The sequence below is a fragment of the Corapipo altera genome, unplaced genomic scaffold (assembly GCF_003945725.1).
Source record: "Corapipo altera isolate COAL_440 unplaced genomic scaffold, ASM394572v1 2b, whole genome shotgun sequence".
NCBI classification, from domain to species: domain Eukaryota; kingdom Metazoa; phylum Chordata; class Aves; order Passeriformes; family Pipridae; genus Corapipo; species Corapipo altera.
The window spans coordinates 4,282,082-4,297,202 of NW_020884874.1; positions in this window are offsets into that span (position 1 = coordinate 4,282,082).

A 15,121-nucleotide genomic window follows, 5' to 3' on the forward strand; every position below is an offset into this window, starting at 1 on the left:
AAAAATCTACCCTGCACTTTGTTCACTGTACCAAGCAGCTTGTGCTTGGCCACTATAAGTGATAACTAAAGGCAGCCTACAAAAAGCAGACAACATGAATACTATTAGCACACTTAGTTCAACCAGAGAACTTCTCTACTTGGATATAATTTTGGGTACCCATTGACAAGCTAACTTGTTTGTTCCTGTAGTGTCATTTGCTCAATTATATTCTTTATATTCCTTTCTACTCATTATACCTCTCGCATCATATTACTCTTACACATACAAAGATGACATTTTGCAAAGGCAGAGTACATTTTCAAGCACCAGATTTACCATATGTATGCTGACTGCCTGAGAGGCACAAGTTCTAATACTGCTTTGCTGTGTGTGTTTAATTAATCCATTACGAGTGGGAAATGCAACATGTGCTGTATATGCACAGAATTGTTGTATCATACTTCTACACTGATCTATTGTTTTTAGAAACCACTGGGTCTGCTGAACAGTCACAATGCATTTTTTCCTCAGCATGCACAATAAATATGGTGGCCTTAGGAATATGCAGACCTACCACGAGCAATCCCATTTGCTGAAAGACAGTTATCATCTGAGGTACATTTTTGTTCTCAAAACCCTTAAGGAAACAACTCTGATAATGGCCCCAACAGCCTGCAGCTTGCCAGCTGACTGGTCAACTGGATGTAATTGTTAGAGACAGAAACACACAGTTGATCATTTTGCCAGAGAACAGAAGCAAATATCTCTATTTTTGGTCTTGAACCTTAGTTCTGTTCTGTGGGCCCATGGACTTTGGACAGACTCTTTATACAGCTCTGCAAATCTCCAGTCCCTCATATGATAGGTCTGACATCACTGAAAGCCATCCCTTTTCCTCGAGATGGGGTGATTACATCATTGTGCAATAGGTCTTCTGCTCCAAAAAGGCATATGTATCATCTACAAGAGCAGGGAAGAATTTGGTATCTGACACATTTGTCTTTGTCCTTGGTTGGGAACACTGTTAAGTGTTCTCATAATAGGCATTTAGATCTCTTTATGAGGAAGCCACTGCTTGTGTTTGACTTAGAAAAAGGGACCAAAAAAGGAGAGGGGAGAGAGTACATCTGTGTGCAATGTAGAACACTAAGTTAGTATGAGTCACTACATGATACACAGCAGTAGAAGTCCTACAAGCTATTCTACGCAAGGGTTAGACATGTTGAGCAGTTCACCACAAATATTTATATCTCACAGAAAGACCCACAAAAACGGTGTTTGACATATTTTGGCAAATTAGCGTTGACGGTGGAGGCAGGTTTACTTGGTTCTGGCTTCTGAATTACATGTCTGAAAGTTTGAATAGCTTGTGTGGATGGAGAGAATCAGTCAATTTGAACCTATGAGTCTCCATTCAAGGGTGTCTGGCTAAATTTGTATAGTTTGTGCCATACAAGATTTAGACTAGAGCACCCAGTTGTTAGTTGTGGGCTTGAATCTAGCTGTGTACCACTAGTTGATGTGCATAAACCATAATCTTGTGAGATTTCTCTGATCCCTGTATATTCAAACTTTTTCTCCAGTTGAGAAGCAGACTCATTTCTGGTAGGATCAGCAAAGGAACTGCTCTGGGATGAATGTCAAAATTGCTGTGAGACCTGGGCAATCACAGAAGTAGGACAAACATTGTTAAATATTTTAAACTTTTCAATAGTTTGCAATTTAACTTCTCTCTCTTGTTTTCATCAAGTCTCTTTCACAGCAAAACCAGACACTTTTGTTTCTTCTAAGACAAACATTTTAAACCCCCTAAAGTTCTCAGCAACATAGAGAGTAACTTGACTCCTGGATTCTGTTTGGCCAAGGACTACAACACTTTGGTTTCACAAGCTGTGTACTCCTTTCTCCATTCCTGGAAAAATACACTGAATACAGATTCGACACAACAGAATGGGTTAAACTTACCAGCTATCCCTCACTTAGAATTGCATGAAAGACAAAAATAATTTGTTCTCTTCCTCAGTGCTAAATGGTACGGAGCATTTATCTCTGCTTAAATACATCAGATTTAAATATATAATTTAAATACAGCACTTAAAATCAGTTGGTTTGATTTTTACAGAAATTTCAGATACTTCCTTTATAGAATTAAGCTTTAAATGGTAATAATTTAGTTAAAATAACATACTTATGCTGAAATATAAGAATTGGTCTTTCATGGAGTAAGACATTTTGTAGATTTCCAGCAGTCAATAGGCACATAATGAGACTGAGACTCTATTTAAACAATAGTGAGAGCTGTCTAGCTGAGATTAATGGGATTACTCATGTTTTGTAACTGAAGAACTAGTGAAGAGTCTGATAGAGAGTCTGTTAAAATTCAAGTTGAGCATTTCATTTGTTTATGAAGAAGTCTTTAAATACTTCGCTAAACAGGAGGACTCAGTACCTATAATCTGGTTTACAACTCAGGAATTTACAGCTGCTTGCTGTTCTTAAAGTCTTACTTTTCACCAAGCTCCACCACTGATAACCCATAGGGAGATCATTATTGACATTCCATACCAATTTTTGCTGCACCTTGTTCATGCTTTGCAAAATATTCATCTAACTGAGGGCTTTCCTGTTGCATCTGCAGTCCAACTCACTTTATTGAGAAGTGAGCCTTGCCAAAAGCTTGTCTGTACATGAAAAATTGCTTCTATAAAGTCTGAAATAATTACCAGCTGTGTCTTCTGAAATTCATACAGGCTACTATTCATCATTATTGAAACTGGACTTCGGATTCTTGTACCTAGTGTTTTTTTTATCAAATTTATCTATTTTTCTAAATCTTTAAAACTTTTGTAAATTATTGCATTGTGTGAAAATTATGAAAATCAAATGGCCTTTTTGAAGTGAATTAAATTTATTTGACTTTCCTGATCAAACACTACTGGTCTGGATACATACTTGTGGCATACAAATTTGTTTAAAGTTCTCATACCCTCAAGTTACAGAACACAGTAGGGAACATTCTCCAATTTTCAGCAGAAAACTTCTAATATAAAATTCTTATTTTCACATATGTATTTAAAGCTATGCAGATTGCCTGTGAAATGAAGCAGCTAGCTTGCTTCAATGTGCACTCAATGTTAAATACATACAATGCTTTTAATGTAAATATTCCTAATTTTCTTGGTAATCTTAAATGAGTTGGACAAAATTTCTCAGCCATTTATGTTAGGATAGCTCCTTGCAGTTATTGAATCATCAGATGCTCCCTTACCAGATAGCATGCACTTCCAGTCTTTTAAGAACACAGTTGTTCTAACTCATTGCACAGTTAGTTATAGCCATAAATATATTCATATAGATACATATATTTATAAAACCTCCCCTGGGATGGAAATAATCAAAAGTCGTTAAGTTATGAAATACAGAAAATTCATAATGGAAGCCACAGAGCTCATGAAACATACATGCTTGACAGGGTTTCCAGGAGTGAAAGGGTGGGGTAGAGAGTTGAAAGGGTCATGAAAGGTGGAACAAAGTGTGGCAGTTTACTAGAGCAAAAAAGAGACACTGACTGTGGGGAAAAACTGCTGCAGAGGGTGTTTAAGAGCAGAGATTTCAGTTGCTGCTGACTCATCTTGAACTTTTTAGTAAAGAGAAGTCTGTCTAGATTTTCCATTGTCATTGCAATACAGTTTCTCCTATTTGATATTAATTTTAAGCTTAAAAGTCTTTCATTTGATGTAGCCCTCTTCCCACTGCTCCAGAGGGGAGAGTCACCAGACTCTGATGCAACTCATATGAGAGGCAGCACTGATCCAAACATTCTATTTCTTGAAAGATGCTCCTAGGGGAACCGCAGGTAGGTGAGGGCACACTGCATGAAAAGACATCTTATGTCAGAAATCTTAAACTATTAATTCTGGGAAATGTAATTTTATACCTTTCATGAATTTACAGGGACATTGAAAGATGGGTTAAAATTGTCATAATCTAATAAAAATGGCAAGTATAGTAAAAAAGACTCATGGGTAACTCATAATTTTAAGAGAATGACACAAATTACATTGAATTTACTTTTCTCCTCTTCAGATATTTTTGTAAAGACAGTAGGAAAGGAACTGCATATATTGGCCTATGATGTTTTTGGGGCCAAATATAATTATAGATACATAAAGTGCATCTCAGCTACTAACAGCAACAGTTTCAAAGGCAGAGGGATTACTGCATCTCATAACTAACTTTGGACTATTGTAAAACAAGAGCATGTTAATTTTTGCATCCTTTTGCTTATGCCATGTTCCGTAACTGTTTTTCTCTTAGAAACTGCTTTTTCTTTTAAAATCTTGACTAGAAACCAGCTACTGAATGACATGGGAGGGTTTCCCTACCCCAAAGCATCATTATAGCTGTAGAGGTATTAAAAGTGGGGAAGATATTGCAGTGCCCTTGAAGTACGGATATGAGCAAAGATCTAAGATGGAAAGTCTTTAGCATGGATCTGGATGTCTGAGATAAGTTTGTCTAGTTAAAAATAACCAAAGACATAATTAAAGAGGGATGTTTGCAGCAGATGTCTGCATTTCAGATACCACTGAAAATAGATGGTCAAAACCTTTTTTTGGTTTCAAGTGAAACACTGCCATCTTTTCAGTCAACCTTTTCCATTTGTCCCTGACCCTTTTCTTGTTTTCTATATATGAAACCAGCTGTATATTTCTGTGTATTCTTTTGAAAACCAAAAATTCAGGTGGTTTTATTTAAAAATCTTCCTCTCTTCATCCTGCAGAATAAATATAATAATATATAATATATGATATATATTTTTAAATATATAAAATATATATAATAATAGAGCCTTGGTTTTATTTGTCTAATAAGTTACAAAGATTTCCCACAGATGTTTAGAATACAATAATTTTACACTGAAAACTGTTGCAACAGAAATTTTTCAACCAGTTCTGTGTTTTAAAAATAAAAAAAGGACTAATTTTCAGGTGTAAGACTAAACCAGGGCAAGACTGAAAAGACTAGGCATGCAGGGGACACAGATAGCTCTATAATCTTACACTTGTTTCCTGCTGCCAGAGAAAATCCTTACATTTTTTATTTTAGTCAGAAGCAGAACTGTATGAAAGAATCACTACCATAAAACCGGTGAGCTTTTTCTCAGCTGCATAACAAAGAATACAAGGGATGTTCTACACCTGTAATTTTCAGTCATAGAGATTTTTCTCATATAATATTTAATTATTTTGGCTCCCAGAAAAAAGAGTTTTCAAATCTACTCAGTTAAAGCTGCTACGCAGGCTTGTATAATAAATCCTTCAAATTTTCTGCACCGACCCAGGTCAGTGGTTTGCTCTTTGAAGCTGAAGATGTCTTTAGTGCAAGCGTTCTAAAGAATTGTTCATATAGAGATGTCTGTTTTAGAGAAAGCAGAACGCACTGTTACTAGATTTATGCTTTGTTGCAATACAGATCTGTCCAAAGGTATGCCACCAATTTTTAAGCGCATGAGAGGAGAAGTTCTAGCAGATCCCAAAACCCCTTGTATTCTTTGTTATACAGTTTTTGTTGAAGAAATTACATGATCTAATACAATAGAGAGTATGACACTGATGCTGGATGATTAGCTACCCATAAAACACGATCCCTTTGGTTATAAAATTAAGCGTGGTTTTTTTCAGCTATATTAAACTTACAGCCTTGATTTAGGATTCGGGATTTTAGATTTAGGATTATAGAGAAGAGCAACAAAATATCTTCAAAACCAAAACCTTCCAGTTGTATATCTTGCACAGATGGGGGGATGGGAATGAAGAAAAAAAATCTTCCTGCATCTTGCTCTGCTTGGGATATGGGTGAAGAGTATCTAGTAATTAATATACTGAGACAAAGCAGGTTTATTTCTATAATAATGTAATAAAATAATAATAATTAAAAGTAATCTTCTCAGGGTGCACTCTTTAAATTAGCATCAAAATACATACATCTTTTCATCAAAAGCTGACAGATGTTAGATAGTGAAATTTGTATTCAAATAAATTGTTCATTTTAGGTTTTTGCAGGAATACATAATTTAAGACTTGTAGAAAGCCACTGCAATGATGATGTTAATGCTATAAAGCTATCATGCAAAGTTCAACCTCTTTTTTCTGAGGCTGATAAATGTTCTATGGCTCTCTCTGACCAGCTGGAATTTCCCATCGAACCTGGCAACTTTTGCTATTTATTGCTTTCCCTGCTGCACACCTACTATACCCTCTTTTCTTCAACATATTTGAAGTGGACCTCTGTATTTCTGATGCTGAACATAGAAAATCCATAGTTGCCAAGTTCCTACTCTAGCTATTCAGATGTTCTGAATCTCTTTTCTCCTCTGAGTAGCCACCTGGGCAAGGAGCCTGCAACTGGCATAAAAGTTACAGCTGTAGCACAAAACCACAAAAACTCCTCTGAGATCTTTGTTAATAACCAGAAGAGTAGCTGTCATTATATGATTCAAGATTCCTTAAGCGAACAGGATGAGATAAAGTGAACTCAGGGAAGTGTTTTTGGAAACGGGAAAAAAAGGAATGTGATAGCTAAGGCAGGTGAAGCAAAAACTGAGAAAAGTGTTTTATCAATGCCAAAAAGACCATTGGAAGGACTATAAAAGGTGACTAGAATAAACAAACTGTGACTGTGTGAAGACTTTGAATGTAAAGTAATTGAATATTCATGGAATGCTGGAATACAAGATAATGACACTCCTGAGATGCAGCAAGCCTAGCCAACAGGTAGAAATCTTGTTGTAGGGTATGGTTCTGTATATATCCAGTAAAGCTTGCCTGGAATACAGGCTCTTTTTATCTCAACTGCTAAATCTTCACTTACCATTAGAAAGGTCTCTGACTCTGAAAATTGCATAACTTTATCTTTTTATCTTATTGTTATGATCTATCCAGTTTTTTCTATTGTTAGAATCACAGAATGGGATATCTGGAGGCTATCTGGTTCATCCCACTGTTCAAACAAGGCCACCCAGAGCAGGTTTCCTGAGGCTATATCCAGATGGTTTTTGAATATCTCCAAAGATCAAGACTCCACACATTCTTTGGGCAGCTTGTGCAACTGCTTGGTCATCCTCAGAGTAAAAAAATTGTTTCATGATGTTCAGATAGAACCTTCTACGTTTCACTTTGTGTCCATTGCCTCCCTTGACCTGCAGGCAGCACTGATAAAAGTGAGTAGGCTTACACAATCATATTTGCTATACTCCTTTTTATCACTATGCCTAGGGACTGGGAATTTAGGTTTATCGCCATCATGGCTCAGAGCATTGGGAAAACAAAAACTTCTTTCTCAGATTCACAGTAGTATTTTGAATATTTTTTATATGTACAGGTTGCACAGTTGTGGAGATGGCACTGCAGTGCAGATCTCAAATTCAGGTTTCCAGTACTGAACAGTGATAAATTTAAATTGAGCCAGGATTGTCCAGTAGATCAAATTTAGTTAAAGAAGTGGCAGCTGCAATAAACCTTTGAAAGCAGAATAACTTTCCTCAATAGTCAATAGGATGTACCTCAATAGGATTTGGATATCTAAATCCTGAAACCCTTACTCAAGACATTGATGAAGGTGGTTTGGACTATTAATACGGCAGTTGGTTACCAAGACATTTGTGAAGAAATAACCTCTGGAAAACTGCTCCACATGCTCCTAGTGTCTTGGCTGTCCATGTATGACAGGTGGCTCCTCTCCCTTCTCCTCATCTGTTAGCAGTCTAATGCTAAAGCCTCAGGGCCAGTGCCTGGCCTGCACCCATCCCTGCCTCCACTGCTGCATCTCCTGCTCTCAGAGCCTATTTTACTTGATTGAACAACCCAAGTCTTTCTAAAATAGGACTGTCAGGTATCTTTGAAAACTCCTTTATAAATCTACTCTCTATTTCTCACCTTAATGATCATATCTTAACATTTTGGTTGTTCTGGGCTAGAGATGTATTGCTTGAACAAATTAAGACCTGTCTTTCATTCATATGGCCCATTAACTCAAGATATTTTTATAGCTCAGACAGAGGGAGGAATAACTCTTGTCATATGCATCGTGATCATGCAATGTGGAGGAGGCAAAAGCGAGTGTCTGACTTTCACAGGCTTAATGTGCCTAACATCAGACCTCCAGAAATTGTGGCCTGATTTTCAGATGAGCTCTGGTATTGAGCTCGCTACTTATCATGTGATCTAATACTTTCTGTTTAATCGTGTATTTCTTAGTCTGTGCTTAGCTAGCTCCTTTTTTTGGAGGGGTAGGTCCTGAACCACAACAGATTGTCTTAGATTTAATAATAAATAATAATATATGCTGGTATAAAATATCAGCTTTTAAAAATCAATCTATTTTTTAATTAGATAACCAATTAAAAAGGACCTGTCTATTTCTAGGTGTCCAGGTGAAAAGGACTGATATATGTCCTCTCTTCTGTTACGCTTTCATGAACCTAACTTCATCCAAACTTGTAATAACATACAAAAGATTTTAAATGTACTTCCTAAATTTACATTTCATTCAATCCAGTTTCTCATTTAAAGCCAATTAGTTTATGCTAGCCAGTACAGGAGTCCGTTTGAACCAGTGCATATTGTATTGTGTTAGTTAGTCAAAACTTTTTACGTGGTCTTTTTTATGTGCATGAAGAAATGCATTTCACAAAGTGACATGCGATGTTACAAGATCTGCTTTCTCAGGCTTAATTCCAATTCCAACCTTTAAGGATCATATATTTCAAACAGATAAACAGTCAATTTTTGTTTTCAGGACCCAAAATTTGCTTAAAAAAAATTGAATCACCATAACCATTTTATTAGCACAACTGCATAAGTAGTATAAATCATCAATTGCGTTTTATTTTATTTCGGTTTTAATGTCATCAAGGTAGTATCTGAATGCTAACAATGCAGCAAATGGCATAATATTTAGTACATATGGGTAGTTTATACATATTCTACTAATAAATTGACATACTAGATGTGATTCATCTAACAAAATGCTGCATTTGTGATGGATGTGTCTAATCTGAATGGACCCCTTTGCCTATAATCAATGAAAAACACAGTAAATGGGTATGATTCATTTCACTCTAATGCAGATGCCTACAATAAATCACATTAATTGTCCCAGACGTAGATTTTCCCCCTAGTTTTTAAGGGTTAGCAGAACCTTATTGCCTATTTTACCACAAATCTAATATATTATGTTAAATTACATGCTGGTGAGGTGTGAAATAACAAATAGTGGCTTGATTCAAAATGCAGTGCTGCTTTTCTAGGAGCAAATAATTATTTGCCAGTGTTACTGCTTTTGAGTAGTAGTTTGAACAGACCTTTTAATGTAAATAAGGTCATTCAAGAAATATAGTATTAATTGACTTATGGACAGATATATTAGGTTACTCACAAAATGCTGCTGAGCTGCAGTTGAGAATAAGCTACATGCATTCATTATTGTTGGTTTAGTCACCCTTTTTATTGGGTATGACACCCTGGTTTAAGTTTTCTGTGTAGCGGTGGTCACAAGTGAAGGATGGCTTGCCCATACATCCAGGGGAATCTTAGGTATTGAACTACAAATTCAGGTTTCCTTGGAGGAAATTAAGTGTTCAAAGAGTATTTAAACATGAAATAGAAAACACAGACTCCCTTGTTTGTGTCCGTCACAACAGATCTTGAAGACTGGGGTTGCACCAAGGTTTTCACAGACCTACTGGTTGCTTGTCACCAGACTGTTCATTATTGTTGCTTGCAGCTTGCACTCACAGTGAATTTCATCACAATTTGTTTCTTTTCTAAGAAACAGATGGTATTTTTCAACACTAAAAAATTATAAAAAATTTGGAACCTGTTCTAGGAAAGCAGAGCAGTTCCTCAAGCTACAGGAATGTTTTGCTTTATTGGAGTTTTGAGCAGACTCATTGAAAATACTTTATTTCTTGATATGTTTTCATTCATGTTAATTTTTTTGAGAAAATGGATGATAACTTGAAGGGGATTTGTGTGTGTGTGTGTGTATGTGTGTGCACTGTGAGCTTTGCCCATGTGAGGGATTCTCCACTGCAAAAGCTGAGTTCTCAGAGACTTGTAATAGCAATGTCCCTTAAGATGCATTAACTGAGGGCTACAAAGAATCTGTAATCAGAACATCAGAATCTGTAAGAATTTCTAAAATTGTATTGTGCTGCTTTTCTATTTATTTAGATGCAGCTCTGATAAGTGGCTGCTTATCTTACTAAAGGTGAATTAAATATGCTTCCAGACTGTTTTATTTAAAAAACTTGTATTTCAAAATTCACAAGTGAAATATTGAAATTTAGAAAAAGGGTTGCTAGGGCATTTTTATTTGTACTTTGTGCTGAAGGATGTGGGTAAATACACAAAGCTACCCTATGCTGTAAAATAACAGTGAAAAGGAGGAGCTCCTGTTACAACAGAAAAGTCATCTGAATTTTCCCCACTATGTTCTATCAGAGACCTCGTTAAAGTAGTGCAGAGGGCCAAAAGGCATAGTAAATATGGCCGAAGAGTGCAGTCCATGCTGCTAGAGTTAGACTAGAGCTGGCTGGTACTCACATTGGTCCAGTTATCTCTTCTTGTACTACAAGTCAAAATATGGACAAACTCAAGTGAATATATCTTCATAAGGACATATGAGCAAATGCCAAGCAGCGTGTACATTTTTTTTTAATCTTGAATTATAATTCAGCAGTTAATTTTCATTTCTCTTCTAAAATCAGGTGGAAAAACTGCAATACTTCATTGATGTAACTGTAAATTTCTAAGTGTTAGACCTTTAAGTCCAAACCCTTAGTTGTTCTTGTATGAGATATCATTGGAAAAAAGTAAATTAATTTCTCTTTCCGCTTGTATAGCTCTACTATATCTCTATTTCACTAGTTGTATTGCTACTTTATGTCCACACAAATCAGAAGGTGTAGAATGAAATAGAAGGTGCTGACAAAAGTCAGGCCTTCCCCTCCTCTCAATTTTCTTTATGCCACTAATGCTTACTGAGTTTTTAGAGTATACATATAAACTTCAGAGAAAATGGCTTATGTCCCAGAAATGCAACTGTTCTCTCTCCAGCTAAAACTAGGGTATAAATTTTTTTCTTTTCTTTTTCTTTCTTTTTTTTTGGTAAGACTTTACCCCAAATTATTTAAATAGAGCAGATTATGAGACTATTCAAGTTACTTTTGTTCTCTTTTGCTGCTGGTGTAATGAATGGCAGCAGTTAAAAGACTACTAATGAAAAAAATGGAAAAAAAAAACTTCCACAAGTTTAAATGAATACATTTGTTATTAATTATTTTCTCTCTGTATTTTCTCTCTTCCTTAGCGAGGATGCTTTCAAGAAAACCATGCTCTGGTTCTCCCAATACTGAAGAATTGCATTTTTCTACTTTGTCTTATCTGTTCCCTCTTGTCCCTTGCCATGATTTCTGAATCACAGAAATGGAGGGGAAGATAAATTTTGGGAGCTGAAGCTTAAAAGGAGATGGATGAACAGAATATGAAGTCATTTCTCACTTCTCCCTTCCCAGAGCCCAGGGAAAGGTACCAGCCCCCAGCTCCTTCCTTGCCAAATGCTGGTGCTGCTGCCCACTGCCCTATTCCCAGTCCTGAAAAACTTCACCACCCCTCGGTGACTGGAGGAAGCACTAGGAAGGATTGTCCTCCTGGGATACTTAATATTGCTGGTCCTTACTTGTGCTCCTTTCCCTACACCACAGTGACATTGCTTTTAATCTCTTGACAACGGGCCCTATTTCTAAATTACCATTCTGCAAGGTGTTTGTATGTGAAGGAATTTGGAAATCCAGGCTCACACATGAGGCTTCTACTTTGATCTTACATCTTAAGTCAGACAAATGGCTTGAAATCTGGTGAGGTGCGTCTTTGCTCAAATTTCAGCTTTATCCAACTAATTTGCTGAACTGATGGGTGCAGGTTTAAGTGTCCTCATTCTTTTCTCTTAGCATGAGGCTGCAAAACTGGCCAAAGCCCCTCTAAATCTCAAACCTTGCAGGAGACAAAGCAGTGCATCATATCACAAAGCCAAGATAAATTTTCATTGTTTTCAAGGAGTGATTTACAAAATAGTGAAGGGAATGGTTCTGGTATCCTCTTTTCTCTACAAGAGACCAGAAAATAAGCCTTTCAAAGTATTCGAGCATAATCCTAAATCCAGAGGAGCTGAATAGCCAGAATCACAATCTGCTGAATGAGAACTGCAAGTACAGTATATTTAGAATAGATAAAAGGGAAGAAAACATAATTTTTGTTTTAAAGACCTTATGAAAAATTCTTTTAATAGGACTTTTAGTATATTTTACCTTTCAGTACAAATGACCTAAACAAAACAAAAGCATGTTAGCCTTTATATCCCTCCTATTATGTGAAACATTGTACAAAAAAGTCAAGTTGATGAAGTTTAAAGTTTAAACTGAGACTGAAGCTATCAGCCCAAACAGTTCATATGGCTCTGGTGTTACTTTCAGTGGTGTTTCTTTTCAGTTTTTATGGTAGGACACCCAATTAAGAAACAAGTTTTATTATCTCAGTTGAATCAGTCAGAGAAAAAAAAGCTATCACTTTTTTATTTAGGATCAGGAACAGGCCTGGGTCATTGTTAGTAACATGGTAAAGATTTAGCAGTACGAAGTCATTCTGCATAAGGACAAAACTGGAGTTTCTTTCATACTGAGCAGTAAGCACACTTTTAGCTTTACATGACACATTCAACTGTGTGGAAAGTTTCCCTGCAAATATCCATGTGCAAATGTGTTGTATGCACTGACAAACAGGAAATCACCACGTTACAGGATCATGGCCATGGTAGGGGATTCTGTCCAAATATATACATGGGTATAAACTCAGCCCTTTGAAATCCAGCTCCAGGAAGTATTTCCAAAGGCAAGAATAGTTTCTTACCATATATCTCAGCAAGATCACCTCTGAAGTGCTAATTATGTCTGCAACCATTTCCTAACACTTACCTGCTAGGAACTGTGCACACAAATACCCTCTCTGTTTTCCACCTCTGCACATACCTTTAAGTCAACTATGCCCTGTAAATTCATCTGTAGATGGTACTGGCATTTGGACAGAAGGTTTGGGCCCCAGTATGGCAAATCTCGTAGTTACATGTTCTACATTGACTTTTGTTAGACTATCTACATGCTTAAAATGCACTAGGTCTGTTAAGTGCTTTTACTGGATAGGGAATACTGCATATATCATATCATTACCAACTCTTAAGGTGTCCAGTTTCGCTCAGGCATCCAGCTTACTCATGCAGTCAGTGTTTTAACTGGATGATGGGATTAAATAGTCATCACAATGTATGTAACAGGTGATATGATATTAAATCCCAAAGCTTTGACATTTAATTTTCTGGAATCAGTTTCAGCTCCCCAGCGCCCTGGAGTACAGTCAGGGCTGGTTTCCTGATGGTTTGGAAACTTTCAGCTAGAATACTCTGATTTAATGACTGAATATTTTCCCCTTCAACCTATTATCATAAGTTTAAAGGTAATAAAAACTTGAAATGCTGGACCGGATGATAGTTGCAGCACAGCCTTGACAATCCTGATCAGAAATGCTGCATTTCATGCAAAATAAATAGTAAAAAATAATTATCTGAAGGTATGGGTGTACACCTTACCTGTACACAGATACTACTAACCAAATTACAAGTAAGTATCTTGAAAGAACCTTTTTGAAATTATGGTTTTGTGTAGCTTATATGTGATGATGTAGTGGCAAAACAACACAGAATATTCCAGTTTGATTTCAGCACTCTTTTGCCTTTATATAGCCTTCTACACTTTTTCCCTAGACACACAATAACATTCTTCATTCAGATCCAGATTTTCTTCATCAGTACTATTTCAGCTGAAAGATATATTAATTCACCTACTATTCAGCTTTTAGAGCTATTTAAAATCCAACAGGATTGCAATATCTTCCCTTTCCTCCCCATCTGTAGGTTGTTTTTATTTTCCAATGACCTGCTTATTCTGTTTGTGTTGGAAACAATATAAACAAGATCAGATGCTTCAAAACATTAAAGGAAAATATTTATTTCTATTATATTCTTTTATGGACTTCCATTAACATAGACAATTTAGTAACTGGTAAATAAAAAGTTTTAATATTTACACAATTTTCTCTGAAATACATCAATTTTATTTTTAGATACAAAAGATTAAAACAATATGGAGAAGGTAAAAAAAATGCAGAACTATAAACCACTTTATTAGTGTCCCACAGAAGAGGACATTCAATGCCCTCTAGTCCTTGCTGTTGGGAAAATTTAATGAAGTTATGCTTCTGTGGTTCCATTGCATTGCTATGACCTCGGAAGCAGAGCGACTTTAAAATGGTGGTGTGACAGGCAAAAGAGAAAAACACCAAGGCTGTTATAAAAGACTATTTTATTATTGTTATAAGTGTTAAATATCATGTCATTATTGATCTGGTCTCATTCAAAAGGCCAGGCAAGGGGAAAAAAAAGAAAAGAAGAAGACAACAGTTGTAACTCAGAAGAAAAGGTGACACATGCAGGCACTGACTGGAACAGTGAACTAACAAACTTGCACTTTGCACGGCCATAGTTTGGTAATACTTGATAAGCCACCTTTTGTGTAAACTGTTAATTAAATAATTTATTTTAAATGACAAGTCCTGTAGGTAGAGATCAGGCTTCTAATAGACAAATTTGTACAGCTGGGAAAAGTAGATAAACTTTTCAGATCTGAACGAACCTTTATAATCTTTTTGCAGCTATCCTCCAGAGTTTAATTAATATATTTCTTTCACTCAGAAAGTTTATCTTGAGCATTCCCTTAGACTACTATGGGTACAATAACACCATCACAAATGTTTCATGATGCATTTGCTATGTAAAGCTTTGGCTTTAAACTATTAATAGTGATTTCAGACCCCTTAATCTCCTTTTCTGTATCTAATTTTAACATGTCCTCTTTCAGTGTCAGACTCTATGTGACTTGCAGATTTCATATGGTGGCAGGAGAAGCAGACCAATACCTCAGTTCTCAGCTTGGGAATGTGGAGTTCAGACTTACTCTTGTGAAAACATT